The sequence below is a fragment of the Ostrea edulis genome, chromosome 7, assembly GCF_947568905.1.
Source record: "Ostrea edulis chromosome 7, xbOstEdul1.1, whole genome shotgun sequence".
NCBI lineage: Eukaryota > Metazoa > Mollusca > Bivalvia > Ostreida > Ostreidae > Ostrea > Ostrea edulis.
In genome coordinates this window covers 3176547-3197540 of record NC_079170.1, presented here as the reverse complement: position 1 = coordinate 3197540, position 20994 = coordinate 3176547, and the positions used below count along the sequence as shown (strand labels likewise).

The window sequence follows — 20994 nt, the reverse complement described above, 5'->3', positions numbered from 1 at the left end:
GAACTTAGAGTAGGGTTACTTTCAGGCTTATTCCTCCCCCGACAGACGGGTGTGTCCAGTGAATACAGCTTGATCTTGTGTAGGTTAGGAAGAAATTCAGTTGTTTCATTAAATGTTTGTAATTCTATGATAATTTTATTGTACAAATATAATATTTACATTTTTTTATCTAGTGCATTTTTATGGCTTTGGTCCTTTCACTTTAATACTTTCTTTTTTACAAACAGAAAAATTGTATTGTTAATGAAATACCATAGATTTTTTGTGTAATTTACATTGTTGTCCACTACATTCTTTATGGTTTTGGTTATTACGCTTCACTAATTTTATTTCACACAGTAGAAAAACAAATTATCAACAACTGAAATTGGTTAATGTTAGTATCACAAAATTTATTTATTTTTGATATAATTTTTTTGTATGTTCTACTCTTCATGGTTTTGGTCCTTTGGCTATAAATTTTTCATTTCAAAAACAGAAATTATGGCTCTACAGAAAGGAGGCCTTCACGTGGCTAGAGCTGGAAACATATGGAAACTATGAATGATTCAAAAATTCATATTTTTCTTATGGCTAATGTCCTGATTTGTATAAATATGATGGTGGTTACAAAGTGGTAAATTGTTTGCTTATTAAAAAACCATTTTATTATAGAGCAATGCATTGAAATCACTGACTTATTTATGTATCATTATTTCTTTTTTTCCCCCTCATTAATATACATTTGACTATATTCCATATAGCACAAAGAAATTTATATTTTTCATCAAATCATACATATTTCATGTATACAAATAGCAAAATACCAAATGCCTGAGGTGTCATTGGAGGTTTATATAGGGTTTCAATAAACAGGGTCTTCTGTCAGTAGTTGTGTATACACAAAGGGGTGTTAAACAGGCTACAGTAACAGGATATGGGGTCATGTGTTGGTAGCTGTGTATACACAATAGGGTGTCTTCAAAGAGTCAAGTTGTATCATTTACTTTCAATAATTAATGGCCTTTATTGGGATTAAAAATATGATAAATGAAATCAATCACTTCTCAGCATTAAATTTAACTATATAATTCATTGAAAACAACTGTGATATCACAAAGCTGGCTTGTTTCTTGTTGTCTGGTGTCTGAACAACAGCTTTAGTGAGCATTTTTGTGACTTTTAGTCCAGTGAGGTTTTGTCCCGTGACTTTTTATCCTATCTAATCAAAAGTCATCATTGTGACTTTTTATCCTATCTGTCCTATCTAATCAAAAGTCACCATTGTGACTTTTTATCCTATCTGTCCTATCTAATCAAAAATCATCATTGTGACTTTTTGTCCTGTGACTTTTTGTCCTACGGATTTTGTGACTTTCTGTCCGTAATCTAGATAACATTATACAGATTTTTAGCGGAATTTTATACTTTGATGCATATATTTTTTCTTTGAGCAGTCACTTACAATTCGCATCTTACAGTTCAACCATCTCATGCTTAAAGAAAAAAAGGCAGGGCCGTAAATTAACCTTCAATTTGGAAGAGGCAGGAAATTAGGCGGGGGTCTGGGGGCCGCCCAGGCCCCCAGACGCTGAGCACATTTTGTGCACACTGAACACGTTTCGTGCAAAATCCTTGATTCTAGGGCCTTCTAAGATGTTACTTGACTAACTCATTCTAAAAGAAAGATTTGGAATGCTTTTTAAGGGAGGTATCATGTTCTTAGTTATTGGAAACAACATAAATTCTAATGAACTTTAAATTTTAATTTTTTTTGGCTCAAAAGTTGGAGGAGGCATGTAATTTACGGCCCTGAAAGGTTTTCATGACTGATCCATACACAAATAAAGGGATCAGCATTATGGCCTTCATGAAATGGCATGAAATTCTCATCGTTGGATAAAGCAAAATTATATATATATATATATATATATATATATATATATATATAATACATAGTGTTTAGCTAAAACTCAGAATTCTTTTTATGCTGATATATATATATATATATATATATATATATAGATAGATAGATAGATAGATAGATAGATAGATAGATAGATAGATAGATAGATAAATTCTCAGTTAATGTACACAAATCTTTATTCTGAAAAAACAATTAAAGAATTCCAAAACTGTCCTTCTATACTTATTCATATTGCTAAATGTTTGCAGAAAAGACAAGACAAATATAATTATATGCATGTAATTATAATGCGTTTCATTTTTTACACAATGTCAAACATAAGCACCCTCAATACCAAGTAAATTAACACAATGTACGCTTCGCTGAGATCATGTATTCATTTTTGAAAGGTGATATTGCATTAGTGTCTCTATCAATACGTATAATGTCTGATACGAAATTATGCTGCCAGAATATTGAAAACATCAATGGAAACCGTGTTAAGATATTGTTGTCAAACATTATAAACTCAGACATAAAGGAAATCATACACATTCTAGAAACCTTAAGTGTCTGCACTCATGGGGTTCCAAAACAGATAACGCACACATAACGTACATTTCACGTTTGCAAAACTCATTTTCCATACTTAATTTTGGTATATATGTGTGTGTGTGTATGTGTCGACTTTCCGCTCTGTTGAGTGACATTTTCTGCAAATATGAATAGAGATGAAATTGTCTATATGGGGCTATCATAATCATCAAGTATAACTAGTATTGCCTTAACAATAAATATCCGTTGACCAGGGGGTATCATCGTTTTTCAAAGGAAAGGGGATCGGAATCACAAATTGAAAGTTTATTGGCTTCTCAAAACATCTTGACAAGCAGAAAAAATGGTGGATAATTTTTTATATAAATGCTCTATCGTCTTTATTCACAATTCTCAAGCTATAAATCGTATTTGTAAAGGATTTGATAGGACCACATTGAAACATCATATCTAATAGGAAAACCATCATTTACAACTGATATTTCATACAACATTTCACGTTCCTTCAATCTAGCATTGCTAACAGACGTACGTGTATGTTACAAACAATATATATTAATGTTTGGAATATTTGACACTAACATTCTCTGACAGTGGAAATAATGTATCATGATTGACGGAATGTAAAGTTCGATCTTCAATACAATTGAGTAGTTTATGATATAAGAAATGTACGTTACAATATATAAGGTGCATCCCCCCATAATGTCGTAATTATATGTAGTCAGAATCATCATCTACAATTTCAGAAATGGGAACAATATCGTCTAAAAATTGGCATATCCATGTTAAATTTGTTTACATCACCAGATTTCAAAATCAGTGATCTCGTCAAACTTTATCCAATTACTAATTTCTGCATTGTTTCTGATTTCATTCTTAAACATAAATTACTTCAAAACCACGCGGTCATATACTTTGTGCAAAGTTAGACAAATTTTTAACACAATGTCGTATGATTTGGTAACGTATGCTAGTCAGTAACGCAGGTTTCGAACAATGCATTGTTGCTTAAACAAAGGTTAAGGACATTTCATAATTTTTTATATTCGATTACAAATACGCAAGATGAATGAAACGTACAGTATTTCATGTTTCATGTATTATACTATTTTCACCAGGCATATATTGCATTGAAAAACTCGTTTTTTCAAAACATGAAATACTGTACGTTTCATTCTTATCCATACGCTAAGAGAACACAATATTAAAATTTGGATAAATCAAAGGCTATATTCTCTTTTAAAAAATGAAACCTATGGATCGGCGACATGACTTTATAAGATACACATTTACAGAGCTCCAGTTAATTTTTTATCACAAAGAGTATTTACCCCCTGATTTTCTAATCAATGAGTATTTTGCTTTTCAGAAGAATTCAAAAGTGTATTTTTTTTAATTTACTGATTATCGTTGTTCTTTTGCACAGCACAGAAGATGTCACCAGATAAACGATACTTCTTCCATTAAAGCTGACATGAAGTAATAAATACGTACACCTTTCTCATCTTATCCGCCATATTTCTTTCAGGTAGCCTAATTTACTCTACCCGTATATACCCCAAATGTGATTGTCACACCTGGGTGATTTTTCTAGTTGGACTCGACCAGTGCACATCTCCGATAGTAATATATAGGGAATGAGAAACAAATAAAATAACATTTTAAAACATTATGCTTTGCTCAAAATTACAAAATATTGATTGTATACTAATGCAACATTCTGGAAGTTTAGACAAGTTAGACAAAAATGCAAAAAAAAAAAAAAAAAAAAAGCTTTTCTTGCATACTTGTAAGTGCATGCAAGTATTTGCATTTTCTAATAAAATAAATGCGGATAAATCATTTGCCAATTACATACTGATAGAATGGAATAGGCAAAGAGCATAAAATATATTATTTATATCAATTCTTGCAAAATAAAGGTGCATGCCATATGCATAATATGCAATGCACAAGGTATAATCGCCAAAAAAAGTATCAAATACGGGCGTCTATTCAACAGGTATCGGAGATGTGCACTTACCGAAAATATTAGATTCTCTTTATTTTGACAAATCCACGAAACAAAATGATAAACTCCATTTGTATCTCGTTAGAACTTTACAACACGTTCTCATTCCATTATACAGATTGCGACACACTTCACCCGTGCCAAACAGTGTGTCTTCAATCAGGGGAGATGTCAGAGTCGAAAAATTTTCCTGTATTGAATGCTTGTCTGGTCGAGGTTTTGCAGTTTATAGAAATGGGGAATCTAATATCTGGTTGGGTATATTGCGTGCACAATTAAAAATTTCTCGATGATCATATACAAACTTGGATATACAAATAAGGGAATACTGATCGAAAATATACATCTGTGTGCAAATGCGTGTATTACATTTGCAATCCACAATAAACAGTTCATTACACAAAGACACATATGAAAGGAAATTTATAAACGAAAATATAGTTTTGTTGTCTCTTTTGGAACCACATAATTATTTACGGTCTCTGTATGTCCATATTCATTGAGAGAGAGAGAGAGAGAGAGAGAGAGAGAGAGAGAGAGAGAGAGAGAGCGACCGTCCTACTTCGATTTATAATATACCATTTCACAGAAGGAAAGAAAATTGATCACTTATATAAATGTAAGCTTTCAAGCATTAAAAATGTCCAGCTATTTAAAAATTTGTGATTGACAATATATTGGAAACTTACAGGAGTTGATGCTTATAATTGAATTCATTACAAATTTAAAAAAAAAAAGAATATTAGTTTGAACTGTGCATGTAGAAAATACTGACTTTGTATGTTAGAATAACGGGAAAAAAGAAAATTGTCAAAAAAAGTGGGGAAAGCAGACCAGCCTTCCTGCCCACCCCAACCCCCTGTTTTCGTGCCCGAAACAACATATCAATTCGTGTTGAAAGAAAGGTGCATATCTACATTTCATTAAATTCCAAAGGAGCTCGAATTTATGTGTTCCCCTATTAATTATTTTGTATGCAAGATTCGTTCCCGAATTTAGAATCATGCTTTCAGTCAGAGCAGAAATGAATTCATGTTGAAGTATATCTAGTTTGAATGCAAATGTTGGGTTCCTTCTTTTAATTTCATCAGACTCATTAGAACCCCCTCTCCCAAACTATGCAGCTTTGTTTCTATTGATATCTAAATCGGTATATGAATCCGGATATAAATTATATAATGTTTTTTCGTGATCATATAGATATGGATACTGATAATGAAAAAAGAAAATGTTTATACTCTTGCCTTCTGCATATCCTACTAATGCATTACAGTATATTGACATTGTATCATATCAAATAAAAGCTAACTCGAATTTTACTGATTTATGCATACTAACATCTTATCGAATACATTTGAATTTGAAATTTCTACGTACAGCGGTATGGCCATTGCGCCAGATCTACGAAATGAAAATATTTATGAATAAATTACACTCAAGCCTCAAAGTAATCATTATGGCATGTTACAGAAACGTTAAAACACACAAATGCTATAGTCCTGCAATGCATGCATGCGATTTTTCTGAATGCAAGGTGAAGATAACGAACAGTGATCAATCTCATAACTCCTACAAGCAATACAAAATAGATAGTTGGGCAAACACGTATTTATGTATTCATGTATTTATGTATTCATGAATGAAGTTCCTACGCTTGAAAATATCTTGGTCTTTATGCATTTTGTTTTGTGATTTTGGTTTACCATTCTTTACAATGTGTAAATGAAGGAAAACTTGGTAAAGGGTGCAATTCTACATGCACCATACAATTAGTATACATGCATGTGTTGCAAAACAAAATGTACATGTAATAACCAGACATGTATCGTCATTTTTCAGGGGGGGGGGGGGTACAACAGGGGAAAAAATGGAAAATTGGATTCTTCAAAATTTCTTGCCATTCAAAATAATAATTAAAAAAGATGAACGAAAACAGCAATAAAATAAAACAAAACACCCAAACAAACCAAGATGTTTTGTCCGATGTTCAAAGTCCTAATGTGGGGTGAAGGGTTAAAGAGTCTTTTACTTTGACTACCTCAATAATTTCCCCCTACACTTCATTTTCTTCAATCGTTGGGGGTCGGATGGGGTGGTTAGAGTCCTCTACTATGAGTGCCTCATATCTCCATTTTCTTAATTGGTAGTGGTGTGTGTCTTCTACTATTATATCAGAACTTTCAAGCTGGGGTAAGTGGGGGAGGGGTTGTCACTCAATGTATCTTTTATTTGCATTACAAACTAACAAAAAATGGATATTGTTATTAAGGGTGGGTAACAGACACTCTTGTCCTCTCCCCTTGATGTTTGATAACGACCCATAATATGATAAACTCGATTATTACATTTTGCATTAGTACAATTTGCGTCGAGTTCGACGGAGAATGTGATAACGCAAAATGGCATAGATATATAAGATCTATTGAGCGCCAAATTAGCATAAAATGAAGTAATTGAAAATAACATTATTTAAAAATATGTTTAATTTTTAATTAATGCGTGCTTTAAATGAATCAAAGAAATCTGTATTATCAATTAATGAGAGCAATATTGAGTTACTAGTACTGTTCTCTTTTTATTGAATTAACGATATCATTTGTCTTAATAAGAGCACGATTATTACAAGATCATCGGTTCTCTCTCTCTCTCTCTTGTCGTTATCTCTCTCGTTACCCCCCCTCTCTCTCTCTCTCTCATCCCATACACTCGTACAGTGTTGTATATGCAAATTTATGTACCTAAATGATTTCCTGATTTATAAATCTGCAATACTCTGACCAGTAAATCATATGGTATAAGGATTCATGCACAATACAGGGTAAACATCAAACTCTGATACTTCCCCTGATTGAAGATAGCTGATCGGCACGGGCTAAGTGTGTCGCAGTCTGTACAATGGACAATGTTGTTTACTGTTGGAATGCAAATGGAGTTTATCGTTTTGTTTCATGGATTATGCAAATAAAGGGAGTTTTACTACTACTTAGAGTATTTTCGACAAGTGTACACGTACATCTGCGGTCCTTTACAGATATTACGAGTAGGCCCAGGTAAATAGTCGTCCGCATTCGATGCGTTTTCATGGCGAGCATACATGCCATTTTTATAAGTACAGTAGTATTTATGTGTTTGCCTTTTACTTGAAGTAATTGTGAATGGTATAGATTGTATACTCTTTGCTTATTCCATTTTATCAATAGATAAAAGATGAAATATTTCTCCGCATTTTTGTATAGTTTTGACATATTTACTGCAAATGTACGCACGTTCACGTAAAGAAAAGGCATTCTATATATGTTTATCCAAATATATATATTTAGAATGATTTACTACTGTACGATATGTTTATTATAATTTTGAGCACTGCGTGGTGTTCCAAAACGTGATTTCATTTCTTCGTGATGTCCTATAAATTAGTATCGGAGATGTACGTGTTACCTGTCGAAGCTACCCGCACAGGTAAATCGAAGACACTGATGTGAAGTGAAGCGTACCAAAGCTCGTCCCCTTATATACCATGAGAACCCCGATACATATAACAATAGAAATTCCAACTAATATGGCGGATTAGCAGAGAAATATGGCGGACATATAGAATTATACTATATTTATTAATTCATGTCAGCTTTAAACTTGAACTTAAAGTTTATACTAAAAGGCCGCTCCAGCTATTTACGGAGAAAATCCTTTGTAGTTCTTTAATTTAAAACTATTCATTGTCATTTGAAATTTGATATTTATCATTGATGCATTAAATTTGAATATGTCAGACATTCAAGTCACATGATTATGACCTAATTTTGTATATCATTCGTCCACGATCGATAATACAAGGGTTTTTTTTCCCTGTGCTTTCGACCGCACAATAACTCTTTAAGAAAGAAAGTATAACAATTAGGAATATATAATAGTGTTTTGAGTTAACTCTTCCAATTTTTCAAAATTGTGATTGTCATCCAAATGTATTTCATAGCGCTAAATATCATGTATGATCAATCCCTGGGCTAACCTCACTTCATATGAATAGATAATTCATATTTATATCATACTACATGTATCACAAATACGCGGACTAATAAGCATTACTTTGGGAGTGTAAAGCGTATTTACATTCGCTAATGAGTAATTATACGCATGATTTTCAACTTAAATGCGTATTTGGTAAAATTTAATGAGTATTTACGCTGATACGCACCTTATCTGAGCTCTGCGATTTACCAATTTGAAAAACACACAATAGAACTTATCATTTTTCAACTCATTCATGCTATCGAACTTCATCAAAAAATCTGTTGTTATGCGTACCTTTTATATATCACTGATAATGAAATATAAAATACCTGCTCTGGTTTGTAACGTACGTTTCATTTCTGTACATAACGGTATTCCTTACTACAGTAGTTGGCCATAAGTAAGTTCACAAAGAGAATTTTCTCTATATATTTAATGCAAATCTATCTTTTTTTCAAAATCTTCTCTTACACCCCCCCCCCCCCAATTACACATACTTATATAAATAGTATATACTCTCAAATTAAGATTCGTGTTAAAATCGTCATATCTTTACAATATATTGTCATATAAGTATTCTTAAATTATTATATACTACTGTGAATACTTCTGAGATCAGTGCTTTTTATTTCATCAAAATTGATGAAGAAATGCGGTCAGAAAAATTGTTTAAAAGTATATGGTTTTGTATTAAATATATAGTGAACATTTTCTTTGGGAACTTACTTATGACCTTGTACTGTATACTATGTTTACATATCAATGGATAAATATATGTTAATTTCCAGTTATGGCAACCATTTCTTTTAAAAATTCTCATTGAATTTCTAAATGGAATAGGTATGTACTAATAAAACAATTAAAAAAGAGAAAACAAATACTACGTTAAAGGAGCCTGCATGTGCATATTTTTTTTATACTTGCATACTGTATTTACTAAACTATAATTATTCTGATTTGATTGCAGTTTTATATGTATTCAAGCAACAATATCATTTTCAGCTGTTTCTGAAACAGTTGGATTAACTTATCTAATATATCAGGTTGTTAATTTAAATCCTGTCTACAATTAGTATTTCATGTATAAATGTAATTATAGATGTGTGCAGTGCAGAAGTGTTAACTTTGCCAGTATCAGTACCTCCGAATGATTGTTATTTATTTTCATTGTTATAATTAATTGCTTGTTTAACCTGTGGTGCATCCCCCCCCTCCCCCCCGGTAAATAAGCAATATACATAGCTTATAGTGTAAACAATTTGTAAGGAAGAAATTTTGTCTTGCAAAAAAATTATTTAATCACTTAAATTACATACTCATGCCTGCTTTTGAGATTAAAAAGTGTTAAGTGTTTGAAATAATTAAATACTGGTGTTAAATTCATGATATTTAATTTAAAAAAAAAATTAAAAATCCATTTAATTCATTTTGGTGACAAAATGACAGGTGATGGGGCATCATCTTACATTAAAAAATAAAAAATTATACATATACTTGAATTTATAAACTTAGAAAAACCCACCAACATTTAAACTACATCATCGTCTTTAATTTGATCGGGCGTGGTATACCTTATAATACGTCACAAGCAATGGCGCCGGCAAATGGCGCCGGATGTATTGGATTTTTCTATGAATTGGCTGTATAACGGTAACGGTACCAATTCAGTGTACCATTTTTTCCAGATAACCATTTCTCAACCCATCTAAGAGGATATCCTGTGTATATTATCGCAGTATTGGGTATAGTGTACTTTTTTCTGGGTATAGCACTTTTTGGGGGGTATTGCACAGATTCCAGGCACCGAGAAAAATGTAATGTTAAGCGAACTTCGAGCCCGAGTAAAAAAAATGGAGATCCCGAGCATAATTACTCTAAACTACCGTATTTTGCCGAATATAATACGCACTTTTTTTTAGAGAATATTTTTGTGCCAGAAAGGGGTGCGTATTATATACCACAATAGGTTTTTGACCTTTTTTTCCAGATGAAACTCGGCGATTAAGTAGTGTAATATTTCACTCAAAGACCAAGGCTTCGGATACTGTACGCCTTTTCACGTTCACCTATTTATTAACTAGAAAATTCGACCTCAAGAAAATTACTACAGAAACGTAAAATTGCAGAAAATGTGATATGTATACTTACAATATCTAAATAATTCAATTATCATGAAACAAACAGCCAATCAAATTGCATTGGATCTGACTATTCATTACATCGCATGCCGCCATTATTTAAAGCATGTGTACACAATAATGCCTTGTCACGTGCTAAAATTGTTGGAAAATAATTTTTGTCACTTGCTAAAAGTTGGTTTACTGAAAGTTTTATGAATAGGCCTAATTTTTAATGAAATACTAATTTGAATCTTTGAAATAACTATTCTTGCATAAAAGCGTGTGTTTTACGAAGCCATTGTTGAGTACATTGTGCTTTTGTTAGATACCCCCTCCGGGTAAAGAAATACCTAACTAAATTTGTTTTCATACATTTTAATAGTCATCGTAGTTAACGAGGAGTTGATAATTTGCATCTTTGTACATACCATGGTGTGTTGATTACAGTAAAATAAGCGATAGTTTAATTGTTTAATTTTATTTTTATAACATCGGCTATTTGATTGATTTTAAGTTTCAACAAAGGAAATATCGAGTCAGTTAAGACTTTAATGCTACAAAATCTCGTGCTTTGCTGAAATGAACAGGCTTGTCCGGGTTGATATTTTCACTGAAGATTCTCATTGAAGATTACCGCGATGTAGACCTCATCTCAAAAAGTTTGCAAATTATTGTGCGTTGTTTAGAATTCATTATTTCTGCAAAAATATTAAGTGAAAATTAACACTATTAGTATAAAATAAAGATTACCGCTTGGTCAAAATTTTTGCTGCGTATTATACACCCGAAGTGCGTTTTTTCACCAACTTTTAGGCTCAAAGTGGGGGGTGCGTATTATACACCACTGCGTATTATATTCGGCAAAATACGGTAAATCACGAGCATTCTAATTGTTCTTATATAATTACATTATATGATGCAATGTGGAAGGTGTGTCCCACAACAAACCCCCTGGTGGAAACAATGCATCCGCTCCAAGTTTGTGGCATGTGGTTCAATTACTAAGTGCATCGGGTTGACACACAGCTTCTTATGGCAGATATGGCTAACCTCCAGACATCCACCTGGGAACTGTGACCTTGTCAGGTGCATCTCTACCATAAGAGCCACCCGGTGCGCCTTTTCCTGCTTACTACCCTCCTCTGGCCAGTTCACCTTCAGCACCCCATACCCACTACTAGATACCGCACCCTTCCAAATGATACAGCCGCCCCCTGGTTCCCCCACCCTCTCACTTTTTTAGTCTAATTTTATTTTCAATAGTTCAAAGAACACATCCATCTCATAAATATACTAGAAAAAATCACTACCTGCACTTTTAAATCACATGACAGTCAGAAATGGGGTCTCTATTGGGAAAAGAGTACCAATTATTTTCCCATAGAACTCAATACAAACCTTTGGTGCTCTCGCTGTTTCACTATACTGATTTCAGACAAATACTTTACCTCATTTGAAAGTTCATTCCATGCACTATTACCAAAATTTTAAAAAAATACATATATATAGCGTCCCGTGCCTTCTATACCTCAAATTTTGCCTCCTTCACAACCTACTGCAATTCCGCACTCAAATACCACTTCTCTGAAAATTAACACCTAGACCCCTATAATTTCCTGTGCCAAAAATATATTAACTGCAATACTTCCTCAACCCATTATTTATTTCAATCCCTTATATTGTTACTTTCAAATGAAAATTATTTCATACCTCATTTCCACCAATCAGGCAATACCCACTCATTTTTACCTCTGCTTTTTCTTGGGTAAACTATATCCGGTGTAAACATCCAGGGGTTTGGTACTCTCATTCCTACAGATCATGGCAGCGCGCGTGTTTTGTAGAGCTACAGCGATTCTAAAACAATCCTACAGCGATTCCTTAGTCTCACAACAGCAAATATTACCGTAAAAAGTTTGTAAAGAGATGAATAGTTCTTGTTTTGTTCTCGTTTTTTCTTTTCTTTTAGCTAAAATCATTTGCTGAAACATTTGTAGAAAATTCCCAATTTGTTCGATTTTGATGCTATTTTTCCCAATTGAATGGGTACCGGTACCAGTACCAGTGGGTAGAAAAAAATCGCTCAGCTCCCATCTGAGATCATTGTGTCTACAAACTGGAATCTATACTAGTCTACATAAGGATATGGCATTACAACTTAAGAATTATATGTCATGTGTGGATTTTGAATGTCGGCCTGGATAGCTCAGTGGTTAGAGCACCTGACTAGTAATGCAGGGGTCCCGGGTTTGATTCCCGGTCCAGCCAAAGACTTTTTCCTCTCTCCTATACTACATTTGGTGCCGTTGACCACCCCTGAATTTGCAAGTTGGCCTGCCAGGGGTGAAATGAACCTGAGTTGATATTGGAAGACAATTATAAAAAGAGAAATATTATAATTGATCTTAAGGAGGGAGGAATGTAGTAATTAGGACTATACGGACCGTGGATATCGGCCTGCATAGCTCAGTGGTTAGAGCGCCTGACTAGTAATGCAGGGGTCCCGGGTTCGATTCCCGGTCCAGCCAAAGATTTTCTCCTCTCTCCTATACTACAATACATTCCTACATAAACCTTTAGACTCCTATATTGCCCCACGCTAATGGGTGATGGTCACATTGGTGTGCATAAATAATCAAAATTTCCTATAATCCTTTAATAGTCCTTAGTCCTTACTCCTAGAACACAATAAAGGCCAAACTTTCAAACAACATCTTGAACATTTATATCAAATGCCATATTAGATCTATACCCCAGTGGTTCTTGAGAAAAAGATTTTCAATATTATGAATTCTATTTAAATCCTTGACCCCCTTTTAATATTCCATCATTCTCCCTAACAGACAGCCGTGGCCTCCCCCACACCCCCAGTTGGTTGAGTGTTTTTTAAGAAAGTAATTTTTCTCCATTCGTGGTCTATATCCCCTTTTTGGGTAGAAAAAAGTATACACATAGGTCCCACCCCTTTCAATATTGCTTGGATCCGCCACTGGTGTTAACGCACTCAAAGTTACGTCAGGCGAAGTAAAGGTCGACAATCCCATACATTTGTTTTATGTGTAGCGGTCAGCCGCATTCGATCACCGTTGGTCAGTTAGCTCAGTTGGTAGAGCAACTGACTAGAGATTCAGGGGGCCCGGGTTCGAATCCCGGTCGCGGTCTGGTCACAGGAGTAGGCAATTTTATCAATAAAGTAGAATTATATGAGAAATGGGCATAAATACTACCACTAAGCTTCGCGAAGCTCAGTGGTAGTATTTATGCCCATTTCTCATACATTTCAACTTTATTGATAAAATTGCCGACTCCTGTGTTTTTACTAAGTTAGTAAGTACCTGCAAATATCCCTAAAATGAACTCAGAACTGTTCTTCACGGCGCGGCATCCATTTTTGTTTTCACAGCAAGTGTCTTCTGCTTCATAAAGAAAGACAACTCTGGTAGATTTTTAGGATAGTTGGTAAAATGGGTAGTAAAAACCGGGCCGGGCCGGGTCAGATCACCTTCGTAATCCGAATTTTTTAGTTTTCTTCGTTGGTATGTCACTGTTTCTTTTGAAGCTTACGGAATATATTCTCAATGATACATTTAGTCTTGGAGAGAGTTGTATTTCTTGAAAACAAAATCATTGGCGAATCCAGAAAATTCTCTCAAAAGTGGAGGTGAATCAAAGACCGCAAAATAGCAATTGCTAAAAAAAAATTGGTTGATAATGTTAAAATAAAACCCACCCACTAGATCCGCCACTGTAAATTATGTAGTGCTCAGCTAAAAATTATCATTACAAAATATCAGCGAACATCTATCATATCTTCGATTTCCCACTCTACACATTTATTAGATTGTCAGAATATTTGTAGTGTGAGGGTAGTGACAGGCCCTCACCACAGTTAGAATACCTCCCATATACCCGTAACGTAGCAGAAAATTGCGGAATCGCTCCAAAACGATTTTAAACTTATCAAAGAATAAACGCGTACATTTAAAGTTAAATTTATATACAACTAACCTCATTGGTAATTTGTAAGTCCTTAACACTGTAAAAAAAATCGTATAATAATATTGAAAACTCAACATTTTGAAATGTCACTTTTCTCGATTCGAACTGACTGCCATTTTACCGGAAACTGCCATCGGAACACCCTGCTGTTTTCCAAAAACGAACGCTTACCTAATTTGCAAATAAGAACGGCCCACTACCATATAAGGCATTGGTGGGAAAAAAACCCGGTTTATACACATGGCGTGGAGACAGAAAGTTGACGATCTGAGCACTGCGTCTTTACCCCTTTACCCCTAAGTCTTTCTGTAAAACATCTTTCACAGTTCTGTCAATCCTAACCAATTTAGAAGTCAGACTTTTCTTGTTTCCAGGTTTTTTGGAACATGAAAAAGTTTTCCCACAGCTTATGCAATTGTTGGATTTTATTTTGATTATGAGATCATATAAACCATTAAAGGAAATTAGGAATGTTGATGGCTTCATCCGTACCCGCCATTTTCTGAAGCATCCACTGTTTTCCCATAATTCCTGCATGCCTCAGTGCACTCTGGTTAGTTTTCTTTATCAATGAAATCAAATTTCAGCAAAAGTTTATATAGGGAGAATATTACTTCAATCCCATGTTACAATATTTAGTTAACATATATTTCTCGATTTCTAACGTTTATTTCAAACTTTAAATTCATTTTCATGTCAAATAACGAAGTAGTAAAGATCGTAGTAGCATTTTCCGTAAAAGGCTATGGGCGCACTTGTTTCAGAAATCCGGGTGACGACCCGGTTCACATTTATCACATGACATAATGACCCGGTCGGTCTCGCTGAAACAAGTGAGAATTCAACCGGAAAATGGCTGCCATTATCGGTAGTGTAGCTGCGATGAATGATTTTCTCGCAAGTGACGAGGAAGACGACGACCTAGACGATATTTTTGCCATTTCAGGAGCATGTGTAATGTATGTTAGATCAGCAAATGTACTTATTACTTTTCTGACTACCCCTGTACTGTTATATACACAAAGTATATTGTAATGTTATTAAAACACATCCATTTGCATGCGGTTTTGAAATTCAGTTTATCCCCTCCATAGCCATTGCAGCGAGAGTTGTTTGGGAAGCAATCAGACGGGGGGGGGGGGGGGGGGCACAGCCAAAAGAAGGCTTACAGACATTAAAATTTATTACCGAAGGGGCAAACTGTATATTAGCTGTTTTCTATTGTATACAAATGTATTGGCCAAATTACACAGACCTATTTTATTAAAAAAAAAAATCTATATGTACATACGGAAGCATATTAGTCATTAGAGCCGCATCAGTATCTATTTTTAGTTTGTTATAACAAAGTATTAATGTGCTTCCGTATGTACACCTTTACAGACTTTGTGTCAAGGACAGTTGAGCCATGGGTCACCTTACCTGGACAATATTAATAATTGTGTAAAGAATTTTGTTAATTTACATGTACCATTAAACTGAAGTTCACATTCCTCAAAATTCTTGAGTAAGAGGTTAATAAAACTTCTGGTATATTAACCACATCATCAGGTATATCCTTGCAATTTCTTTTGGATATTTGATTAAACTTATACTTCTTTTTTTCAGTGCAAGAGATGACCGGATTAAGTGCAAGAGATACTATGAGACAACAATCAGACTCTTTTAAACGTTTTTTTCAAGATAAACAGGGAAACTCTTGAACTTTTGTGTAGAAATCTTGCTCTTCATCCAGCATCAAGTACACGTACTGTTTCTGGTGGCAGACCCTCAATTCCATTAGAGAAAAAAATTCTAATGACTGTAAGGTATCTGGCTTCTCAAGAAACTATTTGCGAACTAAGTGACCGCTTTGGTGTAAGTGAACATTGTTTACTTAAGAACAAAAAGCATGTTATAAGGGCTGTGATTGATACTTTTTTCACCAAATGCATAAAATGGCCAGATGTAGCAGATTTTCCCAACATTACAAGGGAATTTGATGACATGGGAGCATATCATTTTCCTGGTGTGATTGGAGCCATTGATGGTTGCCATATACCAATTGAAGCACCATTACAGAATGCCAATTCATATTACAATAGGAAAAAGTTTCACTCGATAATACTTCAGGCAGTTTGTAAACATGACTTACAGTTTACAGATATTAATGTTGGCTGGCCCGGGAGGGTACATGATGCCAAAGTACTCAAAAATTCTACTCTCTGGGAATCTGGATTTGAAAAATGTGCACATGGACAGTACCATATTTTAGGAGATGCAGCGTATCCCCTGAAGCAGTGGCTCCTTACGCCTTACCGAGATACTGGCCATATGAACCGCCAACAATTGCGCTACAACTTGCAGTTGTCCTCAAAAAGACAAGTTATTGAGCGTGCATTTGCATTATTAAAAAGGCGCTTTAGAAGACTAAAGTATCTCAACATCAAAAGTGAAATGAATATGTGTAAAACTGTAGTTTGTACTTGCATACTTCACAATATATGCATTTTACAGAATGACAGGTTGGATGACATTATAAATGAGGATTCCGATGATGAAGATGGTCAAGGACATGTAAATGATTATCCATGGCTTCAGAATGATGCCCAGGGAGCACTTAAAAGACTACAAATTACAAACAGAATGTAGATAATGTAACTTGTGTAAAAGACCATGCTCATTCTGCTCTTGTTATATATATATATGTACATCTCTAAATGGTCTATATATCTATTTTCTTATATATTAGAACAAATGCATTAGCAATAAACATTTTTTTTATCATTTATTGTATTCATCAACAAGAACAAAAATTATCAACAGAAAAAAAATGTTATCAACATAAACAAAAATAGTCATCAACATAAGAAAAAATAACTGATTCCATATCATCCTGATATGGGTATCATAAAGATTTATTTTGTAAGGCTCATGTATATGTATGCAATTGCCTCTAATCAGGTAACAATACAAACATTTCCATGGATCACGACGGACACAGACCAATTGCAACAAATGACCCGAGTTTACTCGGGTGACCTAACAATAGGGTCAAAACATTGTTCCGAAACTTAATTTGAGATACAAAATTATAAGACTTCATAAGTGATTGAAACCTTAAGGTAAAAAATCCCGGATATGAAACCCAAAGCAGGTAAAAGAAAAATAAAGTTTTCTACTGTCTGTAGTTACTGTACATTAACTTATTAAAGTAAATCTCAGTAATATCGTTATTCTTTTTAAACACGGAGATACACGGGAATACTGAAAATCCCGTTACAGTAGATCCACGCCACAATTTTTTACGCTTTGGCTGTAAGGTTGATTTGAACGAACTTTTTTCGCAATACTCAGATACAAAATAAGCCACCGGAAGACAAGCAGAATTCTATCTAAAACCGTTGAACATAGTCCCCCCAACCCCCAACCCCCGCTATTTAATTTGTAAATGACAAATGATATGCATACATACATTTTAATACTAAGTCTACCCCATGCTCGTGCTGTGATTTTGCCTTTCTTCAAATGCTAAAAGCGATTTTTTATTCAAAACGTGAAAAACATATCTTCAAAAGTGACAAGATTTTTTGGGCAATAAATCATAATCATGTGAAAATATTTTTGTGTGTTAATTTTTCATCTCTTTGTTTATTCAGTCAGAGTTCTGTTATTTCAATCAGCGCCGGGTGGCTTTAGTGCAGACAGATCTCAAGTACACTAGATTTGACAATAGGTATTTTGGGCCTTCAGAAAATCGATAATACTGCAATTTGTATATTAGATGGGTGTTTGACATTTAAAGATGGCATTATCGTCTTGAAAATAAAACCCTCACGTGCTATCATTGAACACGTGGTACACTATTATGCGTATCGTTGTCAATAACAACTTCTATATCACAACGAGACTGATATTCACGTGGTCTATGTACTTTAAATACGATGACGGATGTAAAAGGGTGGCTGCGCAACCATCCCCTCCCCCTAAAAATTTAGAATTTAAGGTAAATTGTGGTCTCTAGGTTAGAAAAATGTAAACGATAAAAGAAATAGTAATTTACTACACTCTCCAAAAGGTAAATGACAAAATGTTTTGATTTATTGACTTACTTTTATTGGAAGAACTTAATTTTTTCCCCAAACCCTTAAAATTTCCGTCATTTATTAATTTCACCTTGTTAAGATGACAGACAATAGTAAAGATGACTACATAGGACATATTTCAAGCCCTATAAAATCTTTAAAATCCAAGAGCTTCCGGGGACTTTGTCTCCCCGACCCCCACCAGGGCATACTGGAGGCTTCACGGCGGCTCCCACACCGCATGCCTTTAGAGGTACATTGTAGAGCGTTCGCCCCGCATGCGGAAGGTCGGGGTTCGAATCCCGGCTGCGACAGACCTAAGGCTTTATTTCAAACAGTTATTGACAGTTTCATCTCCAGTCGCTCGTTATCAGGTGTGAATGTCACGGGTCCTCGGAAATGACCTTGAAAACACATGTCTCGTGTCACAGTAGGTGTGGCACGCTAAAGAACCCTCACAGCTCAATGACCGTAAGCGCCGATCATCAGTGGCGGATTTAAGCGGGGGCGCAGCCGGTGTAGAAGCAAATTTTGACTCCCATAGAATAATGACTGGGGGTCATTTTTCGAGAGAAACTGGATAATTTTGTAGAAAGAAAACCCAGGGGTCATTATTTTGCGTGTCATACCTGAAAAATAATTACCCCCGTAGAAAAATGACCCCCTCTTTTTCTTATTTTAAAGAAGTTGATATGGGTTTTCAGGTAATTATTTACCCAGAGTTATCGTTCCTGCTGCTCCTCTTATCAAATTTATTCCTTGTGTAAATTTTTGTTCACGATTAATAAAATAAAAGTAAGAACTTGTTCATTGAATTTGAGGAAAACCCACTGTAGGTTCCATGATTAATTACAAATGGAAAAAACTCGCATATTTCACGGATGGATCCAGGGGATTTTCAAAAAGGGGTTCTACAATCAATTTTAGTTTTCAAAAGGGGAGTTCCATTCTCAAAATGTGTTACTTTTACCTCATTAAGCAACATTTTGTAACGATAGACAGCGGTACAATCTATAAAACCTCCACACCTCCCTCTGAATCTACCAATGTATTTATGCTATCTATTTACATGTATAGATCTTGTGTAATCAAACACACACATAAAATAGAGCTGCGTCTAAATACAATACTTCTTGTGTCACAGAGAAGCGTGAAATCTTCTTAAAACTGATGAAGTGACATACATTTTTTGCAACTGAAGTCAATAGCTTATTTCATTAACGCATCATCATCGTTTTTCAAGAATTTTCAAACATGAGTAAGTGTTGATAAAGGTATTAGTGAGTATGCGAACGATAATTTTGGGTAGACTATAGCATTTCACTGGATAATTTATGCCTATCAGGGGACGGGGACATGTGCCCCCTCACTTTTGGAAGATGGGGGGAGGGGGTCACAAGAGTGTTTGTGCCCCCTCACTTTCCTAACACAAAATTAACATAGATTGATCAGATGAGAATATACCACGGTTAAAAAGATACTCAATTCTAATATGCAGGTTCTCAGCACTCAAAGCATTATTTCTTGCATGTACATAACCTATTCTCTCCGTACTACATTTTTTTGGACCGAGTTACGTTTTAAACCGTCATAAAATTGTTAGTTACAAGAATAATGTTCTCACGGTGAAAATAGTTATATCTCATTTATATTAGAAGGGCATCCCCCGTTGCAATGTTCAAAAGTGCAGTATGTCGTACACAGAACAGGGGAGTAGGAGAAGGTAAAGCCGGGGCACATGCCCCCACACTTTTCAAAGGGGGAAGAAGTATGGTTGTGCCCTCCCCCCCCCTAAGTAAGGCTTTTTTACAATCTGATTAGAATAAGATCCCCGATCCGCTCCTTTGTTCTTTCTTTTCATATTGTTTCTACAGCATAAAAACAAAGGAGCAGATGGAGGATCTCATTTTTATCAGGTTTGGATTGTTAGTTATTACCCACAAATAAAACAATTTTGAGTCATTACAGTCGGAAGACCCTCCAGAGGCCATGAATCTTGAATTCTTCAAAATTTTCTTCGGGAGACATCAAAATATATGAAACTTGATTAATGAAGTCAGTAGGAAATGGCATACAGCAAAGTATATAAAGTGTAAAAAAAAAAAAAAAAAAAAAAAAAAAAAAAAGTGACAAGGGAAATGTAAAGCCCCCCCCCCCCCCCCCCCCCGAAATAGGACTTTGGAGTATCAGAAGGATTTTTAGCCCAGCTACGCCACTGCCTATTGTGTTAAATTATCAAAACACCCAAAATAAAACTCCACACTGTCATATCACCGAAAATGCAGTACACCTGCTATCACGGTGTAGAAACGCACTAGAGTAAAGTGTATCACTTTCTACTCTCTC

The 20994-nt window shown here is 34.8% G+C and overlaps 1 long non-coding RNA gene and 1 pseudogene across 1 annotated transcript in view; one reads left to right on the top strand and one right to left on the bottom strand.

Moving 5' to 3' along the window:
• The window catches only part of LOC130047667 (uncharacterized), a 151431-nt gene extending 138917 nt beyond the window's left edge, over positions 1–12514 (bottom strand). The window contains exon 1 of the long non-coding RNA XR_008796482.1: positions 12296–12514. This is a non-coding gene — a long non-coding RNA (uncharacterized LOC130047667). The remainder of the gene's footprint in view (positions 1–12295) is intronic.
• Positions 12515–15386: 2872 nt separating this feature from the next.
• Positions 15387–17278, top strand: LOC130047664 (putative nuclease HARBI1; annotated as a pseudogene).
• The last annotated feature ends 3716 nt before the right edge of the window (positions 17279–20994 follow it).